We start from the raw sequence: 17,337 nt of genomic DNA, 5'->3' as shown, positions 1-17,337 counted from the left end.
TCAGTTGCTGGGTACGGTCATGTGTATTCTTCGAGAAGCATCAGCATCTACTTGGCCAGTGACTGTAGGGGAGTGGGAGAGCGGCCGTATCAGTTGATAGATTAGGGTTGAGTCAGTGTTCGTTGTAGTTACCTTGGTTTTGTTAAAATTGTACGCGTGGGATATTTAGGCAGGGGTCTGAAAGGAGGCCAGCGCGGCGGGAACCGCACGGGCACATCGGCCGCCATCTATGGCCTCGAGGCGGCTGATGTGGGCGTGGCCTACTCGGGCGAGGGACGAGACGAAAGCAGGGGAGAGGAGATCGGGGCTCTTGGTGTCTGACTGCCGTCCGGTACGGACATCGAGCCCCCGACTGCTCTCTGCTGCTGGCTCACCTGGCTCGAGGTAGGTTCCTGTCACGCAGGGATTGATGCTGGGCTCAAAGCACATCCCATAGTTAGGATAGGAGCACCGGGGTGGAGGTTCGTAGGTAGTTTCGCGCGTCGGTAACCGTTAGGGTAGTGATAGGGTAGAAACTTGCGGAAACGGAAATAATCGGTCGCCTCGGATCCAATTCAATGCGCAGTCCTTTATGATGTTCGGTTTTACAATAAATGGGGTTTGAATTGACCAGATGCATTTGGAGATGGGTTGAGTCGGAGGAGAACGGAGGTTGAGCGGAGTCTGGTTCATTCGGTACTGTAGTTTAGTCATCACGGCTCAGGAGCTTAGCTCCAAACCCATGAGGGTACGCTACAAACCGCGTGTGCCCCAAAATGGCGGAGTTATTCACCTGAACCACGATGCATAGTTTAGCACATTTAGTTTAGAGGACAGTGGCCCGGGTGGCAGGCGGGTAAAAGGCTGGGAGACGTCCCGGCCGACCACTGATCCTGTAGAGTAGAGTAGAGATCCAGAGGGGAGGTAACGAAGGGCCTGCAGGACCGGCCTAAGCCCCCCTCACATAATGGTGCATCGGCCGGGAACGTTCTTTCAAGTGAAATTCGGCTGAACAACGTTTTTCTCCCGGTAGGTGTCAGGCACGCCATTAGGTACGTAAGTCTTAAACTGCATTATCTAGTGAAACGCCCTGCCCGTAAAGTCGCCGGAATCGCTTGTTAGTACGTGGTTTTGTAAATCTTAAACTGTTTAAACAAACGGCTAACAGTAAGTCTAAAAAACGTTTTTCATTCTTGCTGGTATGAGGATACGCCGCTAACGTAAGACTTAAACTGCATTTGGCGAAACGGCCTTCTGTAAATCCAGTGCGCTTGCTCAGTACGTGATTTTGTAAATCTTAAACTGTGTAAATCAGACGGCTGCAGCTGTTAGACGCCCCCACCGAATTGATCTTGAAAGAACGGTCGATTGAGGGCCATTCTAAATTTATTCAATTTACTCCGCTCAATATCCGAACTTCTGGGAACAAACGAGCCAAGCCAGCAGCCAAAATTGATAGGCAAAAGTTTGCGATGACTGCAATAAAAATAGCAACACTAAGAAAACCGAAATGCAGCTTGCGAGTTGCAAATATGCAGTGTGAATGAGCAAATACGATAAAGTTGACAATAGCCGTTTTTACGACGGCCATCGGGTACACATTTGGTTCACGAATCACGATTGGTCATAATTGAGGCAGATTAGATCAAATTAAGTTCAAGTTGTTTCTTCGTAGCTATCAGCTAAGGTAGCGCTAATTGATTTCGTGCCTTCTTTGTCATAAATTCCAAATATTAAATATATTTGCTGTAAAGGAGATGTGGTACAGATTTGGTTAGATATAAATGTTCATTCGCCAAAATGCCCGTCGTGGAAACGGCTAATAGGGTTGAGTGTGAAGTGCGAATGTGCAGGGTGACTGTCTGGAATTGAGGATGTGACGTGTGAGAGTTGAAATGTGGAGAATGCAACGGTGTGGGAGTAAGAGGGTAGAATGAGAGGTGAGATCGGATCAAAAATGAGAAATAGTCAGTCGGTTTGCTTGTGTGGTGATTGAAAGTGTGAGTGAAAGGTGCGAATGTATGTGTGTGAACTGAGTGAAAGAGGAGGATGCTTCTGTGATACGGTGAGGTGACTCTCTGAGAATTACGAGTGGACCGAAAGATTGAACGATTAATCTGACATAAGCGTTGCAGTGAAACGGGCGACACGACTCCCACTTGACGTTTACAAAAGTGTCCTTAATTAATCAGAGTCTGTTCAAAGTTGGAACCTTGTTATGTCTTGAAGTACCCACGACGTTAAGGATAAATTGCACAAAATATAGAGCTTCTACATTCATTTCTAGAGAGATGATCTTTCTTATAATTGACGCTTAGTTTACCGCGATTACCGTGATTTACAAAGATTTTCTCCCCGCACGATTTAGATATTGTTGGTTGTCAAAGATTAAAATTAAAATTAAAAATTCATAAAGGTTAGATCCCTCGGATGCTTGGGAAACATTAAAAATTAGATCTTCCCGCGGCCGGAGACAAACAAGTTTTGCTCCTGACACATGCCTTAATTGAAATACACTATGTAAATTCGCGTCTGGAGGAAAACGGTATAATCAAATGCTGTGTCGACCCTTCTTATCACAAAGAGCCGCGTCAGCCGGTTAACAGAGAACTGCGACCACAAAAACTCCCGAGACAGACGGGGTAAGAAGTGGTGACCTCCACATTTGTACTTTCACTCGCCACTTTTTGTACGGCTCTCGATGTCGTTTTTGCGGCTGGTAGGACGTTTTTTATCGAATCGGCCATGACATCAAGGTTTGCGTCACGACAATGAGAAAACTTCACTGTTACTGCCTTAGCGACAAATGAGGCACCAGCTACTGCGCAACGCGCACCCTTCAGCCATATTCGGTACTTGACTGTGTAACTCCATTGTCATGCGTGATGTTGCGTAACGTAGAGCATAGCTTACCGAATGTCAGGCGGCGTGCGCGTCAGGGGGCCGCAGCCGGCCGGTAAACAAAACTCAACAACAAAAAACCGCCCCAGACAGACGGGATGTGATGTGATGCTGTGACCTTCCAGCCGCTGGGGACACGGCCAGCAGGCCGTCCTCAACGTTGTTTTTGCGACCAGTAAAATGTTTAGGCGGGTCGGCCTTGGCTATTGGATATGCATCACGGCAGTGAGGATCAGATCCAACACGACTCGGTCTGACCCTGGACGTCACCTCCTGATCCGGACTCTCACGACAAGGACGGAACAGGCAAAAAGGCTAGACCAAGGTCATACACAAACCGAAACGGTCACCACCCACGGTCGACGCTCTCACCAGACGTGTGCGATTACCGAGATGAATCAGGCGATTGAAGAAGCTCACATTGGTGTTAGCCGGCTAAATTACGTCAAAACTAGAAAGCGCAGGCGGAATTAGGCATTCGGCATAATTGACATGTGCGAGAGGAACCGGTTGTGGGTGTACTGGCGAGTCGTATGTACCTAATCTTATTATGCCGCGTCATCATTTAACGTGGCGTCCAACCCGTTTAAATCGCTCATCTGTGTAGCTCGCTTACTGGAGGGCGCTGTCTCGACCCAAGGTCACCACAGCCACTGAGATGACAAGCACAGTGGGCCAAGGGCGGTGCACTCTAAACCCGAGCACGTTTGTGGCTGGCTTTATTTGAAATATTGGGAGAGGAGTCAGTGCACGACTATCCATTCGCGTTATAACTATATGCAAATAGGAATAACATACGGATACTTCCCCGAGCTCAGGCATTGTGATCTCGGCAGCCGATGCACATAAACAGAGATGTCATTCGAAACTTATGCGGCAAAAGGGAGTGCCTGTGACATAGAGAGGGAAAGGGTAAGTGAGATAGTGTGTGAGATAGAGAATGAGAGGGTGTATGTGTATGTGTGTGAGAGAGAGTGAGAGAGAGAGAGAGAGAGAAAGAGAGAGAGATGTGTAGATAGAGAGAGGAGGAGAAAGGGAGAACGGGAGAGAGAGAGAGAGGGAGAAAGAGAGAGAGAGCTGAGAGAGAGAGAGAGAGAGAGAGAGAGAGAGAGAGAGAGAGAGAGAGAGAGAGAGAGAGAGTGAGAGAGAGTGAGAGAGAGAGAGAGAGAGAGAGAGAGAGAGAGAGAGAGAGAGAGAGAGAGAGAGAGAGAGAGAGAGAGAGAGAGAGAGAGAGAGAGAGAGAGAGAGAGAGAAGCAAAATACCGATCATTGCGGCATCTAAAGACAATTTTTCCGAGGTCTGTCCATCCGGATGGTAAATGTTACTCCAACTGGCCGTCCAGCACCATGCGTAGAGATGCAGACCCCGGCCAAACCTCCCTGTCCTTGCAGGCAAGTCAAGGACTGGAGATGGTTGGTCCATATAAAAATAAATCAGGCGGGGAGAACGGTGACTGCGGCGGAGCTTGTACACGACCGGCTAAGTTTAAACGTTGCGCATTAATTACCACACAAATGTCAAAAGTGTCACCAAGCCTCGTTGATATTCGGCGTAATGTAAGATTTACGCCGTTACCAAATTATGTCGACCCATTGCGATGCTCGCAATGCTACGATGGGAAAAGAGCATTTGTATGGAATAGGTTTTAACCAACGCAGTCTAACTTATCATGTCAGGTGCAATGTCAAAATAAAGTATATTTGTTTTATTTGCTTCGTTATTTTGTGAATTATCGAGGATAACCGTTTGAAATTTTAGACATCGTAAATGCGACACCGATGGAGATCGGACCGCGCTGACCGCAATGTCTACAACGACAAACTTTGTCTCTGATTCCGCTTGCGGTGAAAAGTGTATAAGTTAATGGGGTGTAAATCTTGTCGCTCTGACATCTACGAATGCGCAACAACATAAAGATTATTATCGCCTGTGACCGACTCTGATGCGGTCATGTTTTGTAAAGTCATTACTTTACTACTGCATTCGAAGGAGCGATGACTGTTCCAAAGCCGTCAATGCCTAAGGTCATGATGGCATTCTAAATTCTATTATCCTGATTACCCACTACTGCGTAAGTATAAGGACATCTTTTAGGCAAGTATGATCATGACTGTGATCAATAAAGGTAAAATTCCATAAAGGTCCAAATTAAAATCATCATTGTTAGTTATTGATTACAATCATGCCCAAAGAAAGGTCGATTCATGATATATAATTTTACAGCATGGAATAAATCTGCATCGAACATGGTAAGATATCGCTTTGGCATACATCTGGGTTATTCGAAATAAACAAGTTTCGACACGGCCAAAGTGTTAAAATCGGGATGGTTATTCGGGAGTTCAGTTCGGTCGTGCCAGCCGGGGTGACATTTCATACATCAGACGGCGAAGATTTATGCCGGTGTCCCACCTGTCAATACAGAGGCTGCCCCTTTTGTTTGCATCACGGCTGGTATCGATCTGGGATTTACCTTCTCTATCCTAAATTGGCCTCCAAGCGATTACATTATAGCTAGTTATCAAAAGGGACATACGGGCGCGTCAAACGCGAAGACGTTTGTGATATTTGACCCAAATGATTCTAACAGGAAACGATGTCGATGTTATTGTGTGTTAAAGTGTATGTATGAAGTGTATGTATGTGTACGCCAGAAGTCGGATGTATATCTGAGCATTAACACGGCAGTCAGCCACCGATGCGAGAGCCATTCCTAGTTTTGATATTTTAATGTGATGTGTAATGAGTTGGTGTGGGAGATGAAATGTATTTGTAAGTGTGTGTGTGTGTGTTTGTGTGGGAATGCCTGGTATAGAAAGATGTTTATATGTGTGTGAAAGTATGCTGGCAGGCCGGCGATGCCCCGTCCAGCGGCAGCTGCCAACAGGGATAACGGACCGGCGCCACCATCGTATGTCAACCATCACTGGCGTTGACGACCTCCGTCCGAGCCCGCAAACCATCGGCGGTGCCGGGAAGTGACGAGCACAGTGGTCATCAATTGCCGCCGTGCTCCTGTCACGTCGTGCCAGCACGCCACAGCAAGACGGGCTACGACTCCGAGCCGTCTCCGCCGCGCCTGTCTGCCCACCCAATCACCGACGGCAGCGCCATCCTGGAGCGCGACCCACCGAGCTACTATGCCATCTGGTGGCCCGTGTGACGGTCAATATGCCAATGCGTAGCGCGACCCATCGAGCTCGGAGCTACTCTGCCATCTGGTGGCCCGTGTGACGGCCAATATGCCAATGCGTACGACGGCGCGAGGCGCTGGAGGCCGCCCGACTGAGGTCACGCCCGGCAGTCTAACTCTGCACACCGGCCCGCCGAGGACCTCAGCGGTGCTGCGACAGCGGAACGGCGCTGGACGACTTCGGTGGTAAGACACTCGGCGGCTGGCGGATCCCACTCCAACCGGTGCGCCATCTGATCCGGAAAGCGCCAGGACCGGTAGGCAACGCCATCCCTTCGCCCCACGACGGTCGCCGCAGGCGCTCTGATACTGGAGAGTCCCGGCGCGGGCGCTGTCACTTCGACCAACGCGCCACCGACACCGGCAGCAGCGCCGCCACGAGCTGGTCAAGCTGCGCCGCACAGCCGACTCGGTGGAGAAGAAGTGCGCCTTCTACCAGGAGCGGGCGGCCTACTTCAGCCAGTACCTGAACACGTGTTAGCAGGCAATGGCGGCCGGCCAGTGCACCAAGCGGGCGGCCGCGCCGCGCCGCTACTCGGCCGCCCGGCTCAAGGAGAAGGGCGTGCTAGGCATCGAGGGCATGCAGCCGGCAGAGCTGAAGGGGGTGCAGTTCGAGATCTCGCCGCAGGCAGCCGAGGGCTCGTTCCAGGTGAACGCCAAACTGCTCGGCGTGCAGCTGGAGCGGGAGGAGATCAGCCGACAGGAGCTGCTGCAGCTGCAGTACGGCGGCGTCTCCGTCATGGACATGTTCGGCGGGGTGAGGATCAACGTCAACCTGATCATCTTCCTCCGGCAACAGCAAGTTCTACGCCAAGAACAAGAAGTGAGGCGCGGCGCCGGAGGGCCGGCGTGTGCCGCGACACCCGGTCGGGTCTGGGGGCCCTACGTGCCTGTGTCACACACCGTGACGTCAGACTCGGAGCCGCCGACGCACGCTGCCCACGGGGGTCCGAACCTCCGCCGTGGCCACCAGCGCCTTACCCCCGGTTCGTCCCACTGAAAGCCCAGGGAAAGCGCCAGAAGCACATTGCCGGGACGGATGCCGCACGGGAACAAATCCCAAGCAAAGGCCCCAGAAGCCGAGCCGCCGACTGCCACCACACCGCCGCCACCGCTGCCACAGCCACGCCGGGGGGAGCGCCGTGCGACGCTGCGTCGGAAATCAAACGGGGCCCAACCAAACTGCCGGGCCGAGGTTCCGCCGGGCAGGGCCGCCGCGGAAAGGAAGTAGAGGTAGCCGCCGCGGAAACGAGAAATGAGAAGAGAAGAAGTAGAGGTAGCCGCCGCGGAGACGAGAAATGAGAAGGGAAGAAGTAGAGGTAGCCGCCGCGGAGACGAGAAATGAGAAGAGAAGAAGTAGAGGTAGCCGCCGCGGAGGCGCACGCAAGCCGCGGAGGCACGTGCCACGCCGCGGAGGCGCACGCATGAACGCAAGCCGCGGAGGCACGTGCGACGCCGCGGAGGCGCACGCAAGCCGCGGAGGCACGTGTAACGCCGCGGAGGCGCACGCAAGCCGCGGAGGCGCACGCAAGGCCGCGGAGGCAAGTGCGAAGCCGCGGAGGCGCACGGAAAGCCGCGGAGGCATGTGCGACGCCGCGGAGGCACGTGCCACGCCGCGGAGGCGCACGCATGACGCAAGCCGCGGAGGCACGTGCGACGCCGCGGAGGCGCACGCAAGCCGCGGAGGCACGTGTAACGCCGCGGAGGCGCACGCAAGCCGCGGAGGCGCACGCAAGCCGCGGAGGCGCACGCAAAGCCGCGGAGGCGCACGGAAGGCCGCGGAGGCATGTGCGACGCCGCGGAGGCATGTGCGACGCCGCGGAGGCATGTGCGACGCCGCGGAGGCATGTGCAACGCCGCGGAGGCGCACATGTAGCCGCGAAGCACGCACCGCGCGAAGGCGCGCCTATCGCCGTCAAAGAAAGAAGAGAAGAGAAGAGAAGAAAAGAGAAGTAGAAGTAGAAGTAGAAGCAGAAGTAGCCGCCGAGAAATACCGCGCAATGCTGAGGAGGCACGCGCGACACCCCGGAGGCGCGCCGCCTCGAGGGCACGCACAGCCGCGGTAGGAAAATGGACACAAACGCCCCTCTCCCGGAAAGTAAGGGAATTTTTCCCCCCTGCCGGAGAGGGGGGTATTATGTAGGGGAGTGGGAGAGCGGCCGTATCAGTTGATAGATTAGGGTTGAGTCAGTGTTCGTTGTAGTTACCTTGGTTTTGTTAAAATTGTACGCGTGGGATATTTAGGCAGGGGTCTGAAAGGAGGCCAGCGCGGCGGGAACCGCACGGGCACATCGGCCGCCATCTATGGCCTCGAGGCGGCTGATGTGGGCGTGGCCTACTCGGGCGAGGGACGAGACGAAAGCAGGGGAGAGGAGATCGGGGCTCTTGGTGTCTGACTGCCGTCCGGTACGGACATCGAGCCCCCGACTGCTCTCTGCTGCTGGCTCACCTGGCTCGAGGTAGGTTCCTGTCACGCAGGGATTGATGCTGGGCTCAAAGCACATCCCATAGTTAGGATAGGAGCACCGGGGTGGAGGTTCGTAGGTAGTTTCGCGCGTCGGTAACCGTTAGGGTAGTGATAGGGTAGAAACTTGCGGAAACGGAAATAATCGGTCGCCTCGGATCCAATTCAATGCGCAGTCCTTTATGATGTTCGGTTTTACAATAAATGGGGTTTGAATTGACCAGATGCATTTGGAGATGGGTTGAGTCGGAGGAGAACGGAGGTTGAGCGGAGTCTGGTTCATTCGGTACTGTAGTTTAGTCATCACGGCTCAGGAGCTTAGCTCCAAACCCATGAGGGTACGCTACAAACCGCGTGTGCCCCAAAATGGCGGAGTTATTCACCTGAACCACGATGCATAGTTTAGCACATTTAGTTTAGAGGACAGTGGCCCGGGTGGCAGGCGGGTAAAAGGCTGGGAGACGTCCCGGCCGACCACTGATCCTGTAGAGTAGAGTAGAGATCCAGAGGGGAGGTAACGAAGGGCCTGCAGGACCGGCCTAAGCCCCCCTCACATGACCATCAACAAATAATGAAAGGGTGTGCGATGCTGGGTCTGACTGGCATGTTTACCCATTTCTCGCATTACTCTAAAGCGTGATTGTGCAAGGAACTGGCAGAAGTTGTCTCCTATTACACGGCCGTGTATATGGTGCGGTGTCGTGCCCCCAGGCGGAGGCTGCCCGGCCCCTTGTAAACGGCCTTGGTCCCATGTGTCCCCACTGCGTCGCAGATCCTGGCGCCGGAGCCAGCCACGGGCTGGCGAACTGTGAGGAGCTCCGGTCTGATCATCGATATCATCTTAGGTTCCACCAAAGCCTCAAACAGTGGGGCCAAACGCTAACCAATTCGTGTTAAAGGGTATTATTCCCCCTGCATTCTCGTTCTTCCTCGGGCCCATTTGCCCATGGGACACGGTAACAATATATGCTGGTGGCGGCATTCGAAAACAGGCAATCCTGCGCCCTTGTCTCGTTTCTCGCTATGTAAGAAGGCAGAACGTCGCGCCATCGTTTTCGGCACACTTTATGATACAATGTTACCGCACCTGTTGTGAAACCTTTAGACAAAGGTCATTCAGGGTCAGGTCACCAGATCACCTTAACCCTCGCCCGTAAAGGGGGTCGAAAGGACCCCCCTCGGTTTTTCGCGAATAACTCGCGTAAAAAGCGGCTGATCGCGACGAAACTTTCAGTACCCTCGCGTTAATCAATTTTACACCTACCCTGAAATTTTCATGACCCTGACCCTAATGACACTTGACCTGTGACCTACTTTTTGAGACCATGTTTGAACGGAATCGCGATTCGGCGTATGTCGGCTCGCATTAGCAGCGCGTTTGCAGTCTTCTCGTGGTTTTAAGCGTTCAAACATGGGATATGATGTTGCTCCCATGCATGAGGGTGGGTGTCAAGGTCACCGGAGGGTCAAGTCAGGTCATTGACCTTTGATGACCTCGGTTCTTTTTTTTTTAGTTTTACATGTTTCTAGGCCAGTTTTTGGAGCTGAATTCGAATTTAGCAACCATATAAACATTTACGAAGTAGTTTTGGTGCCTTCGTATCATGTTACGAAGCTGTCAGAGGCGGTTGCCACCTACTGCGAATACCCTTACTGGTTGACCTGACCTGACCTGACCCGACCTGGCCTAAATGCATGAAGACATCATCTGTGATCAAAACTAGCATGATATTCGTGATCAGCACCCCGAAAAACCCCATAGCAGCCACGCTTTACGACTTTCTAACAGGTCCCGATTTTCCCGACTTTTGGGTCATTGACCTGACCTGGAAGGTCAACCGATGACCTAGGACCTTAAAATTGGGTATCATTGGCTTCCTCTCGTCACGGGCAGCACGCTCGTTTTTTCCGCAAAGCTCCAGCTCGATCAGGGGCGAAACGGCAAGGGGGTCCAACGGACCCCCCCCTTATACGTTCGCGGCTGGAAAAACACCAATACGGGCGAGGGTTTAGTGACCTCAGCAGAAAGAAAGTAGATGCTCGCCATCGGGCATAGCTACAACGACTGAACGATTGCTTTGAAACTCTAAGCCATTGCATTGGTGGTGGTAACAGGATGTGCCGTTTATTTCGGAAAACGTTTATCTCGTACGAGCCGTTTATATCGGATTTATTTTTATATCAGTGATCTGAGGCTTTGCGGCCTCTCCATAACAAGTCGATGGGAGCAAATTAAATTGCGTTTTTCTTGAACCATGTCACGCAAAGCACTCAACCATCGTTGTTTATTTATTCGATAAATATCAACTGCTATGAATGGAGAAATAGCACCCGCAACCCATCTCGTACCCTTCAGGTTACGTTAGATCATGAAAGATCTCCTCAGCAGCTTTTGGGCAACTTTCGGTAGACGTGCTAAAGCCGAAAGCGATGAAAAACCCTTTATGCCTTCAGCCCAGTACCATACCTACGTCCGACTAATACGCTGAATGACCTTTCTCGGTCAGGTCATGACCTTGTCCTAGGTCCTTTAAATTGACATTGGACAAATTACAGTTCAAATGAATTGTAGTTTGACACGTCTCGACGAGAGAAGCACGATGCGGTAAAATCGTAGTACAAGAGCTGAGCCTGTTCACGGCTGTAGGATTTTGGGCCGTGAAAAACCATCGGCTTTAGGTCAAATCTGACAAAAATGTTAAAAGAGCTTTGAAAAGGCTCTCGTTTTTTCGCTGTTCTGTAGCTCACATTTGTATGTAGTTCGCGAGTTAGGAACCTGCTTGTCCAAAAAATGTCAAAATCGGGAAAATCATTTAACCTTTGATGACCTCTGACGACCTGACATTTGACGTGGTCTGGATCAGAGAAGCTTGGTCCTCATAGTGCAATGATTCAGTCTTTTCCCGGAAGGGGGGGGGGGGCGGACAGACGCTCTTTACTGTCGTTATGCTGCACGCGGTCTGTCGATCTAGAATGTTCCGTCCACCACAGTGTGGGGAGATACGGCACGAGACTCCCGTATAACTGCGACAAGACGGCGCCGGAGACGAGGCGAGACGGGGATCTTGCCGGCCAGGAGGACAAACTATGCCATGTGGGCATACATTGCAGTGAAGGTCGTGAAATAGAGAACGGCCTGCACAGCCGGCGCCGGGGTACAATACCTACTACCGGCCGTGCCATGTCTGGGCTGGGGCGGAGACTGCGGTTTGCGTATAACAGAGGCAGCGGCGCGTGCCCGCAGTGGAGTGCGGTGCGGTGAACAGGGGCGGTATGGCGGGCCGGCCGAGGTCCGTTCGCCGGGCGGTGCTGTCGGTGACGATTCGGTGACGGCCGGTCCGAGTCACCGACCCCGCAGGGACCCCACCGATACGGTCAGCGAGCGACCCCATGTGCTCGCCTCGGACACGTCCTCTGTGCAAACCGGTCCGAACTAGCCGAAACCAGATAGAGCTCAATTCGGCTTCTGTGGAAGGTAGCTCAGTTATTCCGTCCAACCCCATCAGGCATATAAACCAAGGACTAAAAGCGCAGTTCAAATCAATGAATTTTGAACGGCTTTTGGCGATCTCAAAACCTAAAAATTAAGTAACATACCTACCTAGGACCTAGGTGATAACTGATAAGCTCCGCAAACGTATTCGAAAACGCTAACAATAATAAACAGAAAATGCACTAGAGTAATACAATGAATGAGATAAATGCAATATATTTATTCAAACGTCTACATATGTTTTTAATTTGGTTTTAGTTTTTGGTGATGCTATCGTTAGAGCATCGACGGTCGATTCTGACTTCTCAGTGATGAGATCACCAATTATCTGCATTTCTTCAGTTCCCCTTACGATAAAGGTTTCAATTTTGATTTTCAGGAATTAGCATAACTTTACCGGTAAGCCTAGCTTAAAACTTCGGGTGAGCTGCAAACCATTTCCGGAAAACGGTAGGTACGAACAAACCTTAGTCCCTGTAAGTCAGCGTTGGGGGCCTGCCTACAATTTGCAAAGTTGTTAGCAAACCAAACATTTATCCAACCTGTCAAACACACCGGACAGATCGCTGTTAATCCCCAGTCGCCGCGCCCGTTCCACGCACGCTGAATAGGAGGCGGCGACACGCCCCTTTGCAATCTATCGGGGGCACGACCAGCGGTCGTATCAAATTACATAGACCGCACTTGATCAGAACCACAGAGATTGTCAGGACCCTGTAATAGACGTACCTACCATGACGTCCGATGTGGCTTTTCTTGCTCAGTTCATCGCTGCTGCCGATGGCTCGTGCTGTCCCTCCCGCGCAACTTTAGGACCGAGTTCCTTATTGAGGCTGATGCGTGGCCACTGACGATAATTCATCAGAGTATACGTCAGGCAAAGTACGCGCCTTCATTCAGTCGCGCTCACGTGTAGCATGCATGTTCATTGGCGAATGACGACCGTGTTACACGTCCAACAAACGTTAGATGTATGATAGCTATTCTGGGCCCTTTCAACAACCACTGAATACCTTCGCCTGAATATGAGAAAACAAAGTTCGTCCCGCAGATGCGCACTTGTATTGAGAGGTAGGTACACAGCGCTCGCGCTGATGAATGATGCATATCGGCTGACAAGTAGCGATACCTATCGGGATCATTATGCGATCAGGTGACAGCCAGACAAACACTTCTGAATGCAGCGACGCGTCCACGTTGTCGATTTCCGTTAACCACCGCTAACGATGGCTCCACTGCCGCTATTCAGGCAGGCGCCCACACCGTGTACCCCGTTCCGTGTGAACGGGGCCATGCCGCCATCCCGTGACCGTCGGGCGCTGTTCATTTCTCTGACGGCGTCCGGAAGCGGCGGTCGGCCGGCGGTAACGATGGCGCCGGTGGCGGCGGCACCGGGGAAGACGTCTGTTCTGCGCCTTCTGCCCGTCCCGTGGAGGCTGGTTGGCGTCCTCACCGGCGTTCTGCCCCTGTCTGGGGCCGTCTGCGGCCGCCGCAGAGTCGTCTTCGGGTGGTGTTCAGTGCCGGCAGCCCTGGGCCTGATCAATGCGGCTGCCGTCACCACCTTCGCCGCCTTCTGGATGTCCACCTACTCGGCCAAAATGTACCATTTCAACAATTCCTTCATGTCATTTTCGCTGGATGGTGTTTTGAACTTGACCTTAATTATATCAACATGGAGTATTTTCTTGCGAGGCAAGAAGCTGGCGATGGCATTCCAGAAATTTGACGAGGCCCTGCTGTTTTGCAACATCAACGATATATCCGGCCTATACAGATATGGAGTGATTCCCGGCTTTCTGCTACTCTTTGAGTTTGCGATCCAGACATGGAAAGCGGTGCATATCGGCGGCGCGTTTTCCACCGGCGGTGATACGGTCACCTGGATAATCATCAGATCGTATTTCGGAGTCAGCATGCTCAGAGATGCCTCCCTTCTAGCGGTCGCCACACTTTTCACCAAGGCTATCACCCAGGCTTTTGAAACAATCAGCACTAACATTGAAAATTTGCTGGCCTGCAAGCCTCAGCTAACGGGCCCGAAGCATCAAGACGGTCTCAACGGCTCGCTATCAGCAATCGACCTATCGCCTGCACCTGCTCGAAAGGTGCTCCGTACTCCTGGCGTGCAAGTCGCTCTCCTGACGGTCCCCGCAGCTCCCGCGGCTGCCACCCTGACCGAGGAGTCTGGGCCCTCGCCGGCACGGCTGCGGGCGCTGCACAGCCGCTACTGCGCCGCTGTCAGCGCCGTGGACGCCTTCAACTCGGTGCTGGCCCTGCCGGCGCTGCTCATCACCCTGAGCTGGTTCGTGCTGGCCGCCAGCCTGGTGACGATCGGCAGCGCGCGGCGGGCGGCCGGCGCCGGCCAGGACCCGCTGGTGCTGGCCCAGCTGCTGGGCACGCTGGTGCAGGCGCTGGGCCACGGCGCGGCGCTGTGCTGGGCCGGCCAGCGGCTGGAGGAGGCCGCGCGCCGGCCGGCCGAGCTGCTGCTGCGCGCTGCGCCGGCCGGCGCCTGGGCGGACCAGCTGGTCCGTCTGGTGGAGCTGCTGCGGCCGGCGCTGAGCGTGCCCGGTCTGCTGAACATCAACAGCCGCCTGCTGCTCTCCGTCACGGTCGGCTTCGGCACCTACACCGTGGTACTGCTGCAGATGATATAACTTTAACGGTGGTGTGATGAACTTGCGTCTTCACTATACTGGAAAGTATAATATGGATAAGAACGAGGGCAGTGGGCACAGTGCACATTTTTCCATGTCGGGAGGACAACCGTGCTGACTGGCTGCCAAGTACATATCTTGATATTGATACATATATGTGCTAGGAGTGCTGACATTCCTAGCAGAGGCGCTAGGATCTCGCATCCAGACGAACGCCTTGCTCCAGGCATGGAAAACTTCAGCTCGTGACTGAGGGTGTGGATTTTTTAGTCGATTATTGTTATTATTATTGCTATTATCTTGTTGTTGTTGTTGTCGTTGTTGTTGTTGTTGTTGTTGTTGTTGGATTCGCTCCCGTTCCATCTGTTTAGAATGCTGCGATAGGCCGTAGGCGATAAAAGAGTTATTTGCGCCATATCGTGTAAAGTCCTAAACGTGAGTGTCTTATACTATTTTACTAGTACGGCGCCCTAATCGTGTTTTTATCCTCCATACATTTCAACAGCCGTTAGGCCTAGCGCATTTGCAGAAGTTCTAGCTGCATTATTACACCAAGCGTCAATAAATTCGCATGCTTGAAATATTGAATGTTAGTTGCACCAGGGTCCAGTATGCAAAAAAAAAATGAACGATCCAAGTCATTTTCAGTCTGGTTTTTAGTCGGAATATACCTAACTCACAGCAAGCTGAACCAAACCCAGATTTAGGGTCAAATTGAATATTTAAAAGGTTTAAATAGTTGCGGTCTGCTTCCAGCCTCCAGGTCATATACCTATCACAGTATCACAGTCCAAGAGCTTGCATGGCAGAGCACTTTTCGGATGGACTAGAAGGACTGCGTTGGAGATTCAATCACGGTCCTTAACCAATACACCGTCTTTACCGCTAAAGCGAGTACCTGACACCATGTCCCCCACTGCACGTGGACTGATGTAAGGGCTGTTATTGAAATCCTCACCATTGCTAACGATGACGGCAGCGGCCAACCGCGACACGACGCTTAAACGCTCAAGTGACGACCACACTGGCTGTTCCTCTCGCGTATGTACAGCCCACCGCTAAAGTAATGTGTGGTTTTACCAATCTCAACAGATGGCTTTCACTGGCTATTTTTTAATGCGGAGTGATCGAAAAGAAGACGTCAATAGATGAAGTTGCAGCTGCAAGAGTAACGATGCAGGTTAGCTACATTCAAAGTTTCATTGTGGTCTGGCCAATCATTCCTAAGCTTCAGAAGCAGAACATACCTAGGACTGAAACCGCACATTACTTATGCTGTGGACTGTACATACTACCTGGCTGTGACCCCGACGTAGTGCACTCCGTATTGGGGCTCCCGTTCGGGGGCCTATAGTCCAGGAACTCGACCCCTGCGCGAGAGATGGCTGATAGCAGGGGATCGATTTACGGGGCAATTGTGACCTCAAGGTAGGGTGGTGATCAGATGGCCTGAAGTGAACGTACTCGCGGCCTATTTGAAGGATGTTTTATACAACAAGGTGTTATATAAGGCAGCTTGCGCTTTTGGAGATTCAATGCCATTGTTCAGTCTTGTTTATGATCTTTCCAGCGACCGGTTTGCCAATTGCTCGCATTCAAGCAACAGATGAATGCTTCACTAAACACTTTCACAGGGATCACACATTGACCATCTGACAAATTCGATGTTCACGTCTTGTCACTAGCGAGCAGCGGTCACTAACAGCACTATGTTTACAAGTCAAACGGCATCGGCCCACATGCAATTCAGGACGCGCTGTCCCAGTCATGTCACCGGTATGCTGCCCCGGAACGAGGACTAAAGCGACACTTCTTATTACTTTCTGTAGTGAGCAACTCATGGTTACTTCAAGTCAGCTGCAACCTATAGGTGTTTCAGTACCTATCGTACGTACCTATCTGGTACGTAACCACATAAAATTAAGAAAAATACAGAAAAACTTCAAAAGTGCAATGTCATCTAACACCAGTTTGTTTCTCCAATCCTTGACGAGGTCGGCCACTCTGAATTCCAGGAATGGTGCGCACCATCGTAAATAACGCTGGACGATCGTTCACCAGTGACAGAGAGCGTCAGCGATGGCCGTGATAGGGGCGCTGAAAAGAGGGTGGACGGGAGCCCGACCGGTGCCTGAATGTCAATTGCCGCGGGTCACTGTCGCTAAGGGCCGCAGGCGGTAGCGGCTGCTGCCACCCTGTTCAGATTGTATCGGCGACGAACCAGCGGACGAGTCATGAAGCTCCCGAGTCGCCGAGTCACGCTACTCAGGCGTGATGATGACGTTAAGGTGAAGGACATTCGTCATTCCCGTTTTTTTAGACATAAGATTTTATTTATTTAACCTGACCTGACCTCAAGGGCCCTTTATTTGTAAGTCTCACAACTGAACCTTGCAAATCTTGTGTCACAAAGTGCGCTGAAAACAGCGACATTAGATATTTTTAGATTATGCAAACCTACTGGCTGCTAGCCGTATTGTGAAGCATGCTGCATAGGAATGGTTTTAAATTTCTTAAGTCACTTTTAAGGGTACAACGGGCCACACACTGGGCTTTTCTGTCTTTATTTGTAACACCTTATGCTCAAATGAACTTCAGTGTTAATCATTTAAAACGTAAGAGACAATTGATTCTGACATTGGCTGGCTGCCA

The sequence above is a fragment of the Amphibalanus amphitrite genome, unplaced genomic scaffold, assembly GCF_019059575.1.
Source record: "Amphibalanus amphitrite isolate SeventyFive unplaced genomic scaffold, NRLGWU_Aamphi_draft 000306F_arrow, whole genome shotgun sequence".
Lineage (NCBI taxonomy): Eukaryota > Metazoa > Arthropoda > Thecostraca > Balanomorpha > Balanidae > Amphibalanus > Amphibalanus amphitrite.
The sequence above is the reverse complement of the archived record's forward strand: the minus strand, read 5'-3'. Positions refer to the sequence as shown.